The sequence below is a fragment of the Muntiacus reevesi genome, chromosome 7 (assembly GCF_963930625.1).
Source record: "Muntiacus reevesi chromosome 7, mMunRee1.1, whole genome shotgun sequence".
Classification (NCBI taxonomy): Eukaryota; Metazoa; Chordata; class Mammalia; order Artiodactyla; family Cervidae; genus Muntiacus; species Muntiacus reevesi.
In genome coordinates, this window is record NC_089255.1 from 48,459,748 (window position 1) to 48,474,115 (window position 14,368).

The 14,368-nt window shown below is 38.9% G+C and overlaps 1 pseudogene; it reads left to right on the forward strand.

Annotated features, from left to right (window-relative positions):
* Positions 1-2,764: 2,764 nt before the first annotated feature.
* LOC136172190 (large ribosomal subunit protein eL43-like) lies at positions 2,765-3,048 on the forward strand (annotated as a pseudogene).
* The last annotated feature ends 11,320 nt before the right edge of the window (positions 3,049-14,368 follow it).

Here is a 14,368-nt window from a genome sequence, read left to right on the forward strand (position 1 = left end):
CATGGACTGTAGCCTGCCAGGCTCCTCTGTCCATGGATTCTCTAGGCAAGAATACTGGAGTGGGTTGCCATTCTCTAGGGCACCTCCTAAATGGATAAGCTTATCTAGGTTAAAAGTTCTCCATTGTGGTCACTGTAATTTAGGATTATCTTTGATAAGATTAATCTTCCTGTTCAACCTTAAAACAGAATTTTATTCACACTGAACCTAGGCCAGCTTAAAGTGAGACCCAGTCTGCTCCTGGACCCCATCTGGTTTCAAGTTCAGCCCAATCTGACCCCAGATACTGTCTGGTTTAAGTCAGACTCAGTCTGACTCCAGCCAATTTATGGACCCAGTCTGAAAAAAGAAATCCTTAAATAGTCTGAAAGCTCATAATGTAAAAACTTTTGAACTAGGTTCTAAGAGGGACCTACCCACACCTCCAGAGACAGAGAGAAAGCATCGAGCTCAGGCAGCTCTCGGGTGCCTAAGCTTGGTTGTTTGCTGCTTCTGGGAATCTTGGAGGTCTATTCGGTTTCCTCTTCTAAAGATAAACTGAGGTGTTTTAAACACTTTGAGTCGATTTGAGCAAAAATTGGTTAGAATCAGGCAACATTCAGTCCAGCAGGTAGAAAGGCACTTTGAGGAGTGAGGAACTGTGTAAAATGACAGTCTTCTACAGGCAGAGTGGAGCAGGAATAAGGAAGTTATACTAGGGGAAAAGTGGGTTGTTTATTGCAAGGTTACTTTCCTTTAGGGGATAGTGGTGTCTATCAGTCAGATTACCTAACACTTGCTGGTTAGGCAATTCCGGATTGGCTGGTTTAAGATTCTGTTTCTGGGAGGGCCAAAATTGTAATTAAGTTAGTTCTTGGTTTGATGACATGGGGTTTAGCCTAAGTGACTCCATTTCAGGGCCTTTTGTCTTGTTTTTTAAACTACCAATAACCAGTAGCTTAAATACAGCAGTTTAATATTTTCAAGGACTTTTACATCTAATTGGTCATTTTCATTTTAGAGATAAGGAAATAGAATTTGCTGTAAACAGCATGCTTGTTGATCTGTTATTTCCTGGGATATTTAAAACATTATTGTGCTAACAACATCCTACTTTCTTCTACTTTTTCAGCAATATATTTTTTTAAAAAAGAACTTTTTATTTTGGAGTATAACTGATTAACAATGTGATAGTTTCAGGTGGACTGCAAAGGGATTCAGCCATACATATACATGTATCCATTCTCTCCCCAAATTCCCCTCCCATCCAGGCTGCCACGTAACATTGAGCATTGCTGTGCTACACAGTAGGACATTGTTATCCATTTTAAATATAGCAGTGTGTACATGTTGACCCCAAACTCCCTAACTATCCCTTCCCTTCATCATTTCCCCACTGGCAATCATGAGTTCATTTTCTAAGTCTGCCAGTCTCTTTCTGTTTTGTAAGTAAGTTCATTTGTATCATTTCTTTTTAGATTCCACATATAAGGGATGTCATATGATATTTCTCCTTCTCTGTCTGACTTACTTCACTTAGTATGACAATCTCTAGGTCCAACCTTGTTACTGTAAATGACATTATTTCATTCTTTTTGATGGCTGAGTAATATTCCATGGTATATATGTGCCACATATTCTTTATCCATTCCTCTGTCGATGGACGTTTAGTTTGCTTGCATGTCCTGGCTATTATAAACAGTGCTTCAATGAACACAGGGGTGCCTGTATCCTTTCAGACCATGTTTTTCTCCAGATAGATGCCCAGGGGTAGGATTGAAAGGTCTTATGGTCATATACTTATGATGTAAAACTCAATATAGAAAGGAAACAAAAAATTGGGGTATATAACAATTAATAAATTTTACAAGTAATAAAGTTTTAGGTTTTGATGCAGAGTGTATAATGCAACACGGTTGTATGATCCATAAGACAAATAAGAGATTAAATTTAAAATACCATATCATAGAGTACCATAGGGAGTGTGAACTGTTAATGGGGCCCAATTTAAAATTTATACTTGAACATCTATTGTGATCTTATGAGTATGCCTCAGTGATGGCATATATATATATTACCTCATTTGATCATGAACCAAAAGTCTAAAAGCTTGAGACTTTAATCATCAGGAGGCTCAGGCAACATGGCCCCACTCTGCCTGTCACACATGGGTGCTTGGTATAAAGTGTACCCTCGAGTTGGTTGACAAAGGTCTGGACCTGATCGACTCTGGAGTCCCACTCCTCCCCCTTCTCAAGTCCTTTCACCATCATTGTGGGGAGGTGGCATCCTCCTTGTTGTGCCTTCTTTGCACTCCCCTACTGGGAGAGAGGTTGTAGCTCTTTCTACTGACAGGATCCCCAGAACAGTGCTCTTCACGTGTGATACACAGACTCTTGCTAGTCTGCAAATCTTTGAGATCAGGTAAACATATACAGTGAGGGAAAGCATGAGCAACTTTTATAGACATTTGACACAACTGCAACATCAAAGTACAACTACTGAAACAACTTTATGTCTCTTGAACTTAATCTTTTCTAAATTAGGCTTATCTTTTTTAAGCCTTTTAATTTATTCACTCATTTATTTTTAATGTTTTTTGGCTATGCCATGCTGTATGGCATGTGAGATCTTAGTTCCCTGACCAGGAATCAAACCTGTACCCCCTGCATTGGCAGTGCAGAGTCTTAACCATGGGACTGCCAGGGAAGTCCCCAGGCTAGTCTTTTTTTTTTAATAATTAAAAAAAAAGCTTGTCTTGCTCTTGGGCTCAGATCTAGGTTGCGTTAACATGGCGAAATGCACCAAGAGGGTCAGAATTATGGGCAAGTACAGGACCCGTTATGGTGCCTCACTCAGGAAAATGGTGAAGAAAATTGAAATCAGCCAGCATGCCAAGTATACCTGCTCCTTCCGTGGCAAAACCAAGATGAAGAGACGAGCTGTGGGGATTTGGCACTGTGGTTCCTGCGTGAAAACAGTAGCTGGTGGTACCTGGACCTACACACCACTTCTCCTGCCACGGTAAAGTCCGCCATCAGAAGACTGAAGGAACTGAAGGACCAGTAGAAGCACCACCATTTGTTAATGTTGCTGGCCTATAATAAATGGGTTAATTTATGTTAAAAAAAAAAAAAAAGAAAGAAAGAAAGAAAGCTTGTCTTTTTTATGTTTCATATTTTTTTCAGGAATTTGTTTTTTATTGTTTTTGGAATCTTTTTTTTTTTTTTTTTTTTTAACAAAAGTACTGGCCTGTGGCTGACTGGAAGGAAAGAAAGTAGACTCTTCATCACAGATAACTGAATAATTTGAGGTGTGTCCACATAAAGCTCAAGTGTGGGGACTCTAGAGTTACAGGGCCTGGAGAGGTGCCCTGGTTTTCTGGATGACTGTGTGAGTGTATTATCTGCATGACTTTGGGGAGCTTATCCTATTCTGCCTTGATTTCTCTATCTCTATAATGGAGGTGGTGGTAATTGTACCTACATCATTGGATTGTGAAGAGTAAAGTTAGTAGTAGGTTAATAGTAGGCTCTTAGAAAAGTGTCTTTTGCAGGGTATGGGGTCAGAGTGCTTTAGGTATCATCATTTGCTGTTCCAGACCTTATTCCGCACCCGTATCTTTGCGTAAGCCAGGGCTGATGACTTGGCACATTGTGACTTTTGAGACCCTAGGCATTTTTGCCTTTATGTGCCTCTTATTCCATTAAAAAGTTAAACATTGTATTTTATGACTTTGTTGGTATAAAGCTGATATAATCCAGGCTAGATTCATTGTTATATATCTTTTTTGCTTTTACTTTTAAAATAAATGAGAACAAAAACATTTCTGCAGTCCTCTACATTAAGTTGGGTCCTGGGCATGATGCTTACTGTGAGAGATTCAGACGAGTGGAAACTATAGGTTAAGCTGGCCCTGGTATAAGCTCTTCCTTCCCTTGCTGGAACATTCTTCTTTTAAGCATCTTCTCTTGAGCATCATTTCTTCTCCTTTTGAGCAGTTCCTTTTCATCATTTGAAATTCCACCTCAGCTTCCTTCTCAGTCCGTTCTATGTGTACGGCAGTTCTTTAATTGTTCCTTTACCCATCTGTCACCCAGGCCAGACTGTAAGTGCTTCAAGTTCAAGGAACACCTCTGTCTCCTCAGGACTAAGCACATTATGGTTACACTAGTTAATTACTTAAATGTGGTTGGATAAAATATATCATTGTGGAGGGAGCAGCATGGATGTGGGCCTCGGAGAGTTTTGAAAGGAGGTTTATTTAGAAAACAGGAGGTTAAAAAAAAAAGAAAGAAAGAAAACAGGAGATTAAAGACAACCTTTTCATTCACAATTCCTGCTTATGCCTGAACACTTGTGGACTTCAAAACACAGGAAGATGATTGGAGTATCAAGGAGCAAGAGTTTACAATACAATTGCCTGAGCAATGGGAACTCCCCTCTGATTAACATTAATGGGAGCGCCATTCATACATCACCCAGAGAACAAACCCCTAAAAGCTGATCTGCTGCCTCATTAGAAGCCAATCAGATGCTTTCAGTGTTGAGTGATAGGTTTGGCTGGGCTGACTCCAGAAGCAGAACAGCGACGAGGTCCTCTGCTAATTTCAAATGTGGTGGTGAGGCTGGGACAGAGCGAAGCCCTGGTAAGAGGATATTGTGACTGAACCACAGGGTGAAAGTCTCTACAGGGGGATGAGCCAATTCGATGAGATTGCCTGCTACAGCATCTTCCCCAACAAGGCAGCACAGGGTTTATTTCACAGCATCGCCCAGACTCACTATCCACTGACTCTTGCAGGGGTACTCCAGATTCAAACTGCACCCCAGAGAATCTTGTTCAACACGCCCACCCTGGGCCACCTCTTGAGCTTCTAAGCCAGTGGGTCTAAGAGGGAGTCTAGAACCCAAGGTTTTACAAGCAGCTCGGGTAAATGGTGTTGTGAGTAAATTAGATCAGACCTTAAGAACATGGACATTGCTGAACAAGTTATCTTTGAAGAAGGGTGAATCCTTCCTTCTATGTTTTGGCCCTAATGGTCTGTGTCCATAGCTATTGGTGCTCATTCTTTGGTGCCTGGAACCTAGTATAACCCTTAAGCACGGAAGGAAACCAGAAATATTCCCTTTCAGCCCCCAGACATCTCCTTTGCAGATTCTGAAGCCCTATTTTTCTTTCTCTTATGGGTACTTTTGAGGGGGCTGGCATGTGGACATCCGACATCTAGGGTCATCTTCTTTTATTTCCTCCACTCGGAACTCTGAGTCCTGTGCTGTGAAACCAGCTCACTGGCACTCTGCACTGGAGTTTCATTTACTATTAAGGGCTCTAATGAGGAGGGACAGGCAATTATTATTATTTATTTCACTAATTAGCCAGATAATCATTCATTTTGAAACTATTCAGGGTTGGAAATCTGTTCATTTTGTGCCCTTTGTGTAATATGGATTCATTTAATTTACTTTTTTTCTTTTCCTTTACAAAAACGACTGCTTTGTTTTAAATGGGGGGGCAAAGGTAGGGAGTGAGAAGGGGGAAATTAAAGAAGAGAGAGAGATAATTTCTGAACTGTGAAGATAATGCAGCGAGGAGCCAGAGTCCATAAAAACATCACCTTTCAGTCTCTGAAGACATAACGCTTGATGATAACCATAAAACATGTTAGTGCAAAATGAATTGCTGTTCTGTTCAAATCCTTAAACGTACTACTGTGGATGTCACAGGAGATATGCAACTCTTTTTTCTGATGCCGAGATATATTTTATCATAATTTGTGGGGTGGATGACAGCCTTGTACACATGATTGCCTTTTCCTGCTCAGTTAGCTTGTCAAGGTCAGAGTCCTTTGGCCTTTTATGAATGTCGGACTATTAAGAAATGAGCAGGATAAGTGAACAGCATGAAGAGGAAACTTTATTTTTCTTTATTAATTGATACATTATGTTTTCATGGTGTTTGCTTATTGTAAGCTACCATTTTACTCTGTCAGTTACTCTGGAGATGGGAGGGGATGTTGTTGTTTGGCGCCCGGCATCTTATTTTCACTGTGAGATGGAAAGAGCTTCTGGGAAGTTGGGATTCATCTTCAAAAGTAAACTGTTCAGGAATGCTGGAACTTTCAGGTAGCATTTTTTTAAGGTACGTCATTACCGTGGGATGTGGTACTTCCCTATGTTGATGTTTCTCTAGGGCATACATGCAATATGGCACTCTTTGTAACTCAAGTCTTCTAGGTAATGAGCCTGGTACTTTAGGCTGAGAGCCTGTCTGTATTTGTTTGTTTTCTGTGACTTCCATTTTGAAAGTTAAAACCAGATCTGCAATCAAGCTGCAATCACGTATCTTAATCTAAGGAAATGTGAGATGGTGGCCATTTCTCAGAGAAATGGAAACTATTGGTGAGCTCAAGGGTGGGGAAGAAGACCCAAGCAAAAGGTAGAGGAGGCATCACCTTCCTGAAGGATGTCTCAGCTGGCGCCCATGACTTAATACTCTCTTTACCTTGGCATACCCCTCCATAGCTTAAAGGATTCAGTGTAAGAAATTTCTAGTCTAAATGACTCTTTTTCTTTCGTGGGCTCCTGTGTTGTCACTAAAACTGAAAATTGCTCAGAAGTCTCAATAAAAAGTCGATAATGCATGAATAAGTCCTTGTGCAGAAAGTTCAAGAAACCGTTGTTCCCAGATCTTCAACTGCTCTTGCTAAACTTTCAGAAGCTCTGTCAGAGGGAACTTTTGTATAAAAAGAATTTTGTATAAAAATATCCAGAATTGGAGAGGTATCAGGATTAATTCTGATAGGAGGAACAGCAGCAGGAGAAATGTCCTAGTATCTATTCTGCTCACCACCACAGTGATAAAATATTTACCAAAAAGAATAAAAAGAACTTTAAAAATAAGAAACCCTTCACAGCATTGAACCTGATAGATCCTATCAAGTTAATTTACTGGAGTTGATCTTTATACTTTATATAAAAGAAAGTCATGCATATGAAAGAAATATGTTTACACTACGTAAGAGTGAGCTACAACTGCTGAATGCAAGAACCACTTTCATATAGTGCTGGCATATTAAAAATGAGTTTGACTATTTTAAATAATTCTGTTCTATTCTTGAAAGCACTTTCAAGAGCTCTAGGGGAAGAAAAATGTGAAGGTACTAAAAGACTAGTCAAGCTGCATTTTTAAAAGATTGAAAAAATAACCTGGATGTCTCCTGAAGGTCATCTTACTAAGTTGCCTGCACTGTATCATGACGAAGAAATGAAGATAATGGATAAATGCCAGAAGTCAAGATTGAATACAAGACATTTGCAGGGACAGGATTTTTTAATAATCATTTAATACAATAAAGGATAGAAATGGGAAGCTGAGAAAGAAAATGGTTGAAATAGAAAACAAAAGTGAAGCTGGACGAGAGCAGCGAGAATTTCTCTTCTGTTGTAAGATCCTCCGTTTTAGTACAAGATTCAGGTGGCTATTGGAGCATCACCTTTTAGTGTCAAGGGGGCTAGATAAAGACTGTGGCAGCAGGTGGGCATTGCTCCCCTTAAGAGCAAACCCTTAAAGTGGTACTTTCTCAGGCCTTGACACACATACAGGGGGTCGTCAAAGTAAGCTTTGTAGGCAGTAGTTCCAACTGGGCTGAAATTGAGAACCTAAGGTCTATGTGAGGCCAGAATTTCTAGGTAAACTGGTGGAAACCAAAATGGGTTTTCCTGATAGTCTTGTCAATAAAGGGTTTTCTTCAACCTGTCAGTACTCTCCGGCATCAGGGTATTTGCACTTCTCTTCTCTCTCCCTGGAATGTTCTTTGTCTAAAGATTTCTGTGGTTTGCTCCCTAACTTCATGAAAGATTCTGCCCAAATGTCACTATCAGCATTGCCTTCCTTACCCAGCCACCCTATTGAGAAGCACAACGTGCTAAGTCACTCTCTTTTTTGTAGAGCATTTTTTCTGTACTATTTATCATCCCTGGACATAACCTATTTTTATTTGTTTGTTTTCCACATTAGAAAGTATGCTCTGTGACAGTAGGGTCTGTGCTGTATAGAAGCTCCCAACAAGTTGGGAATTACTGCCTTTTTCCCCAGTGCCTTAACAATGCCTACCATAGTGCAGGATCTCAATGAAGGTTGGTTGAATGAATAAGTGGATGATAACAATAATAGCTTCCCTTTTTTTGTGCACTTTCCCTATGCCAATATCCACATTCAATTCCCAACAGACTGTAGTGTATGCCATCTGTATTGCCCTATGAGAGGTGACTACTATTTTACACCCCATTTTACAAAGATGCCCTCCTAGTAACTCTGAGTGCACAGATTTGATTCTGCTGTAAGGAATATAATGCCATCCTGAGGATATTAACACTCTACCTTCTTCCTAATAAAGAATTTGCTGTTGCACATAAATTTAAAATTGAAATAAAGTATCCACATTATGAAAAAATTAATAGGAAAAGAGAACTTGACTCAGAAGGATTTCAGTTTCATCAGGCGTCTTGGAAGGGAGCTTTTGCTTAGGGTTGCCAAATTGGGGTGTGGGGGGTGGAGGATACCTAGTTAAATTCGAATTTCAGGTAATTAATGAATGATTTTTTATCCATTATTGAGCCTGTTCCATATATTGTATGGGACATGTTATGCTAAAAAAATTATATATTATTTATCTAAAATTCAAATTTAACTGGGTATCCTATACTTTTATCTGCTGCTGGTTTCCATTTCTTTTTTTAAAATTTTATTGAAGTCAGTGTGTTAATTTCTGCTGTCCAGCAGAGTGAGTTGGTTAAATATATATATTTATACATATATATAGACACCTTTTCATATTCTTTTCCTTTATAGTTTATCACAGAATATTGACTATAGTTCCCTATGCTCTACAGTAGGACCTTGTTGTTTATATATTGTGTTATATACAATCATTTTCATCTGCTAATCCCAAACTCCCAATCCTTCCCTCTTTCCCCTTTACAACCCAAGTCTGTTCTATATGTCTGTGAATCTGTTTCTTTTTGTAGATATGATCATTTATGTCATATTTTAGATTCAACATATGTCATATCATATGGTATTTGCAATTTTTTTTAATTTGCTGGTTTCCATTTCTAATGAGACATAGCAAAAAATAATAGTAGCAAAAGTAATAAAAATCTTTACAGTTACCACTTCTGTTCCTCCAAACTACGTGAGCTTTGCATGTATCATTTCTAGTGCATTTTGCATATATCATTTCTAGTCCTCACAAGAACTTTTCATGTTAGATAGTATCATCCATCCTTCAGATAAGGAAATTGAAGCTCAGAAAGGATAGGAAATTTGCCTAAAATCACATGGCCAAAAAGTGTCTCTTCTACTAGAAAGTAAGCTCACTGAGGGTAGGGTCTTTACCCCAAAGAACATGATATCCAGGTCTCTCTCTTTCTCCACTGTTTCCTCTCTGGACCCCACTGTTCTTGGAGGTACTAGGTTAGAGCCAATCCAGGAGCAAAGAGGAGCCATTCCTAGCTGGACCCCAGAAGGAGCTGCCTGGGATCTGGATGTCCATCTTTGCCTCCTTGGTTCTCACATCCTGAGCAACTTTTGTGCCACATCTAGCCAATTCCCTGTGGGATCATTGAGACATGGTATTTGCTTGTTAGTACTCTTTTTTTTTTTTTTTTGGTTCACTTGAAAATAGTTAAGGATAAACAGAAAACAGCAACAACTTGGGCTGTTTCAGTCCCAGAGTCACATGCATTTTATTCTAAATGACAATATTTAAAAACAAAATTGCTTCATTTCAGACTCATTGCGTTCTTTCAAGTGGGAGTCCTATAATTTAAAAATAATAAATGCAACAGAGTGAATATATTGCTTTCATTAATCCCCAATACTGCTTATTTTCAGCACTTTTAAATTATTTGAGTGTGCTCAATAGATTTAGCTGAAGTGGAAAAAGAATCATTCAAATTTCAGACCATTTGCAGTTATCAATTTATCTGCTGTTTTCCAGCCAAGTAACTGAACTTCAGAGTAGCATGTGGTTTGAATGATTTCCTCCCAACCCCCTGCCTGGTATGAAACAGTGAATTAGTCAAGTAAAAATGTCTGTGGAATTGAAGGTGCTATAAACAAGGGCATCATATCCTCTGAATTATCAGCCAGCACAGGTGATGTTGATTGCATGTCATGGTGTCCCAAGGACATCCAAAGTGACAGTGGAAACTTTCTGTCTCTGTGCCCAAAGTAAAGTGAAGAATTAAGCTATAATCTAAACACTTCACTTCTTACCTGCTCTTTGTTTATTTTCCAAATATTTAAAGGGTAATATGCAGTTGTAAGGACTTCCCTGGTGGCTCAGATGGTAAAGTGTCTACCTACAGTGTGGGAGACCCGGATTCGATCCCTGGGTCGGGAAGATCCCCTGGAGAAGGAAATGGCAACCCACGCCAGTACTCTTGCCTGGAAAATCCCATGGGTGGAGGAGCCTGGTAGGCTACCATCCATGAGGTCCCAAAGAGTTGGACACGACGTTGTAAGGTCTTTAAGTACCAGAACTTAAGCACTGAATTGCTGAATAAAATACAGGATGCCCCTTTAAATTTAAATTTCAAATAAACACTGCATGATTTTTTACTACAAGTATGTCCCAGATATTGTGTCCTGTATTTTAATTCGCTCATCTGGCAACTCTTTTGAGGACCAAGACTTTGCATCTTTTTAACATGCCATGTTTCTTAATCAAAGCATGGTAGTGACTAATGACAGTGGCTGGAATTTATTGAGTGACCACTATGTGCCCAGTGTTTGCCTGTGTGCTTTACATTTATGATCATCCTGTCTTCACAATAATCCTACCAATTGAGTGTATTATTATCCCATTTTATAAATATAGGAAAATGAGATTTGGAGTTATTGGGGTATTTGCCTAGAATCTCAGCAAACAGGCGGTGGTGGAAAGTGATCTCTACCTAGACCTTTCTGTTTTCACTACACTATGCAATTCTAATTCAATGAAAACAAGTGACCAGTTGCAGATGAGATCATATGTCTACTAACTTTTCTTTAAGGATATAAATACAGCCTTAGATTCACATGGACATATTCAAGGTTGAGTTTTGCAGTGGATATATTAAGGCATACATGCAGAACCCTTATTGGCAAATGGACTGGCTCATCTGCTTATTAGTAAAAGGAATCTCTTTAAACTATGACAAAAATATAGAATCAGAGTATGAAATGCAATGGCAGTAGTTGGACAAAACTTCAAATGAGTGAAAGCAGCCTCCAAACAATTAGTTGTTTTGAACTCAGTAAAATGGCAGTTATTTCACTTAATTTGAAACTCTATTATGAGTTGCTGCGAGGTGTTTAAATTTAATTTAGAGGTTTTTGAATTGTGAGTTTGCTGAAACGTAGGCTCCATCTTCTAACTGGATAATAAGTTGATTTGCATATGGGCCCAGTTCCATGCTGAGGGTCTCATTGTGACATTTCTTCTTAAATATCTACCGTGTGTGATTATTGAGAAGATGATGAAACGCATTGTGAAAAAATGCAACAGAAGAAAACGACGCCCACAAGACAGCACAGTTATTTTCATTTTTGCACATTCCTTTCCTGTTACTGATTTCTGAAGTGACCAGGACTGACAGAGATCCCACAGTGCTCGTTAGAAATTAACTCATGGTTTCTGTCAAGAAGAAACTGCCTACATGGAAGAAAAGCCCGGAGAGGAAAGAAAACTCATCTTGCAATTCGAAGCATTTTTTTAAAAAAAATTCTATACACAGGACATGCAATGAAATTTTAAGCAGTTTTTCCTCTTTCGCCATAATTATTCTCTTAATTTTGGAGGCACTGAGGTCCTGGGACTTGCCTTCTGGATTCTGAGCTGAGAAAGTCCAAGCCCCTGCCACAGAATTAGAGAGAAAGAGACCAGCATTCAGGTGGGACTTCTCAGTCCTTCCAGCACTGTTGTATTGAGCACCAGGTTAAGTACTAGGAATGAGCAGATATTGAACTTGCTGTGCTGTGACAAAAGTCTGAATTACTGTAGGCAGCAGCATTGTGCTGATGGACTGAAATGACTGACATGACGAGAAGCAGGACCACAGGCTTGACGCTGGATAGTGTTCACACATGCCAGGAAGGACTGAGGGTCATTTGGTCACAGCTCATGCCCTCTATCAGTTGATAGTACTCCCTGAGATGGGAAGACTTGTAAACATTTAAAGAAAACAATGATTTGCCAGGAAATGAAGGGGATTCAACTGCAGTCCCCACAGAGCAGCCTTATTATGTAATACAAATTGTTCAACCATAGCACCAACACAGGGGCCTTGTAGAAGCTCGCCACACTAGCAAAAATGAAATGATTTACATTTGGAAGCCGCAGCTGGTATGAAAATAAACATTGAATCAGTTCCTTCCTCTAAGTCCATGTTCCATTAGAATAACTACAGTAGGTGACATTTTTCACATTTTAATTGGGGTTTTGCTGATTTTATCAGAATTTCTGCTGATCAAAGCAAATTGGCTATTTATTTATTTTGCGATGAAGCTAACTGTTCAGTGCAAGTTTAATGTACTGTAATGAATTTTAAATATCCTCCTAGTCAGATTACAAAGTGTTGGAATCAAGATGTCCTTGTTACACTTAAATTATTAATTACTCAAATGGACAAAAGGCAACTTTCAGATATAATGTCACAGTTTAAATGGATCTGAACTGGATGAAAATGTTAGGCCTGCCTTAAAGATGTCAGAGAAATAAAGATGCTTCCCCCTGCAGTCTGCTTAACCCACTCGTACCTGCTTGGTTTTTAGACATATGATAAATACTTTCATTATTAGTTTATTTTCAGTAGCTTACAGAACAATAAGTTTTTATGTTATTTACACTCCAGTGACTTTGGTTTAATTGGCTTCTTTTATGTTATTTATATAAATATAAATCATACTTGGTTTTAAAGTATTAATGATGCATTTTATGTTATAATGCTGTTTTTATTCAGACTAGCACACCATAAATTCATACCATCCATGGGTAACAGCTAAGGATCTTTACAAAATCCACTTCAAAAGTTGAAGCGACTGCACTCTGAACCTCGACAGAATTCAGACTTGGGATGAAAAGATCCACTGAATTGCACTTCATTTCCATTTGCGTTAGAAAATTAATTTATTCAAATATTTCTGGAGGGCAGTTCTCAGGTCTGTATACTAGGGAAACTACATAGATTTGTTTTCCAAGACACTGTAACAGAGCAAAGCAAAAAGCCCAATTTAAATAAAGCTGAAAAAAATAATAAATAATTAAATAAAACTGAGTTTTAAGTTTTACTTTCACCAGATGAGGGATCGTGGCACCTGCCAAGTAAAGAGGTTGGTTGAGACATTTTTGGGTTTTATTTAAATGTTTCCATATATAGGTTTTTATAAACATTCATTTGGTGATCACTGGACATTTTTTGCTCTCATCCTAAGATGATGTTATGAGTAAACAGGATTTTCTTATGTAATTCACATTTCTAAATAAGCTTTAAGGTTTCATAGATATTTTATAGATATTTAGGGTTTTCCAAGGGACCCTCTGCATACTGACCTCCTTGAATGATGGAAGCCTTACAAAAAATAGTCATCAAAGATGTTTTTGAATAGACAAGTGATATCATTTCAATTGTTGATTAAAAACATGCCCTAGGGATGGGAGTGGGGAATTATCTAAATTCCCCACTAGATGGGATTTATCTAAATCAATGTAATTAACAAACAAAAATTGTTAAAAATTACAACAAAAATTACACACACAGTGGTAATTTAATTTTGGTTTATTTAGGTAAGGTTAGATGTCCACAGCCTTGATCTTGGGGTGACAACAGTAGTGAGTGGAGAAGACTGAAATGCTCCTTGATCTTTCATTCCTAAAATGTTGCTGAAACTCTACCCAAACACAAGTTTTCTCATTGAGAGGCATGTGACAACAAGCCGGTTCATTTGTCTTTGTCCTTGTCTTAGCATGTCTAGTTTTCAAAGTGCCTGAAGAGTTCCGGGTGAAGGTGATTTTATTGTACAGAGTAGGTCATTGAAAGAACCCTTGGAATCAGAGGGATCTTCCTAGCTGGAAAACTTTGGTCCAGTTACTTACCCTTTCTCAGCCTTTGTTTCCTCCCTTATAAAACAGGGGATAGTCACGGTGCTTGCCCCACAGGGGTGTTTGAGGAATGAATGAAAGGAGGCATGTGGAGCCTTAGCACACAGTGTCGTGTGTGTGAGTCACGCTCAGTCGTGTCCGACTCTTTGTTACCTCGTGGACTGTAGCCCGCCAGGCTCCTCTGTCCATGGAATTCTCCCGACAAGCATACTGGAGTGAGCTGCCATTTCCTTCTCCAAGGG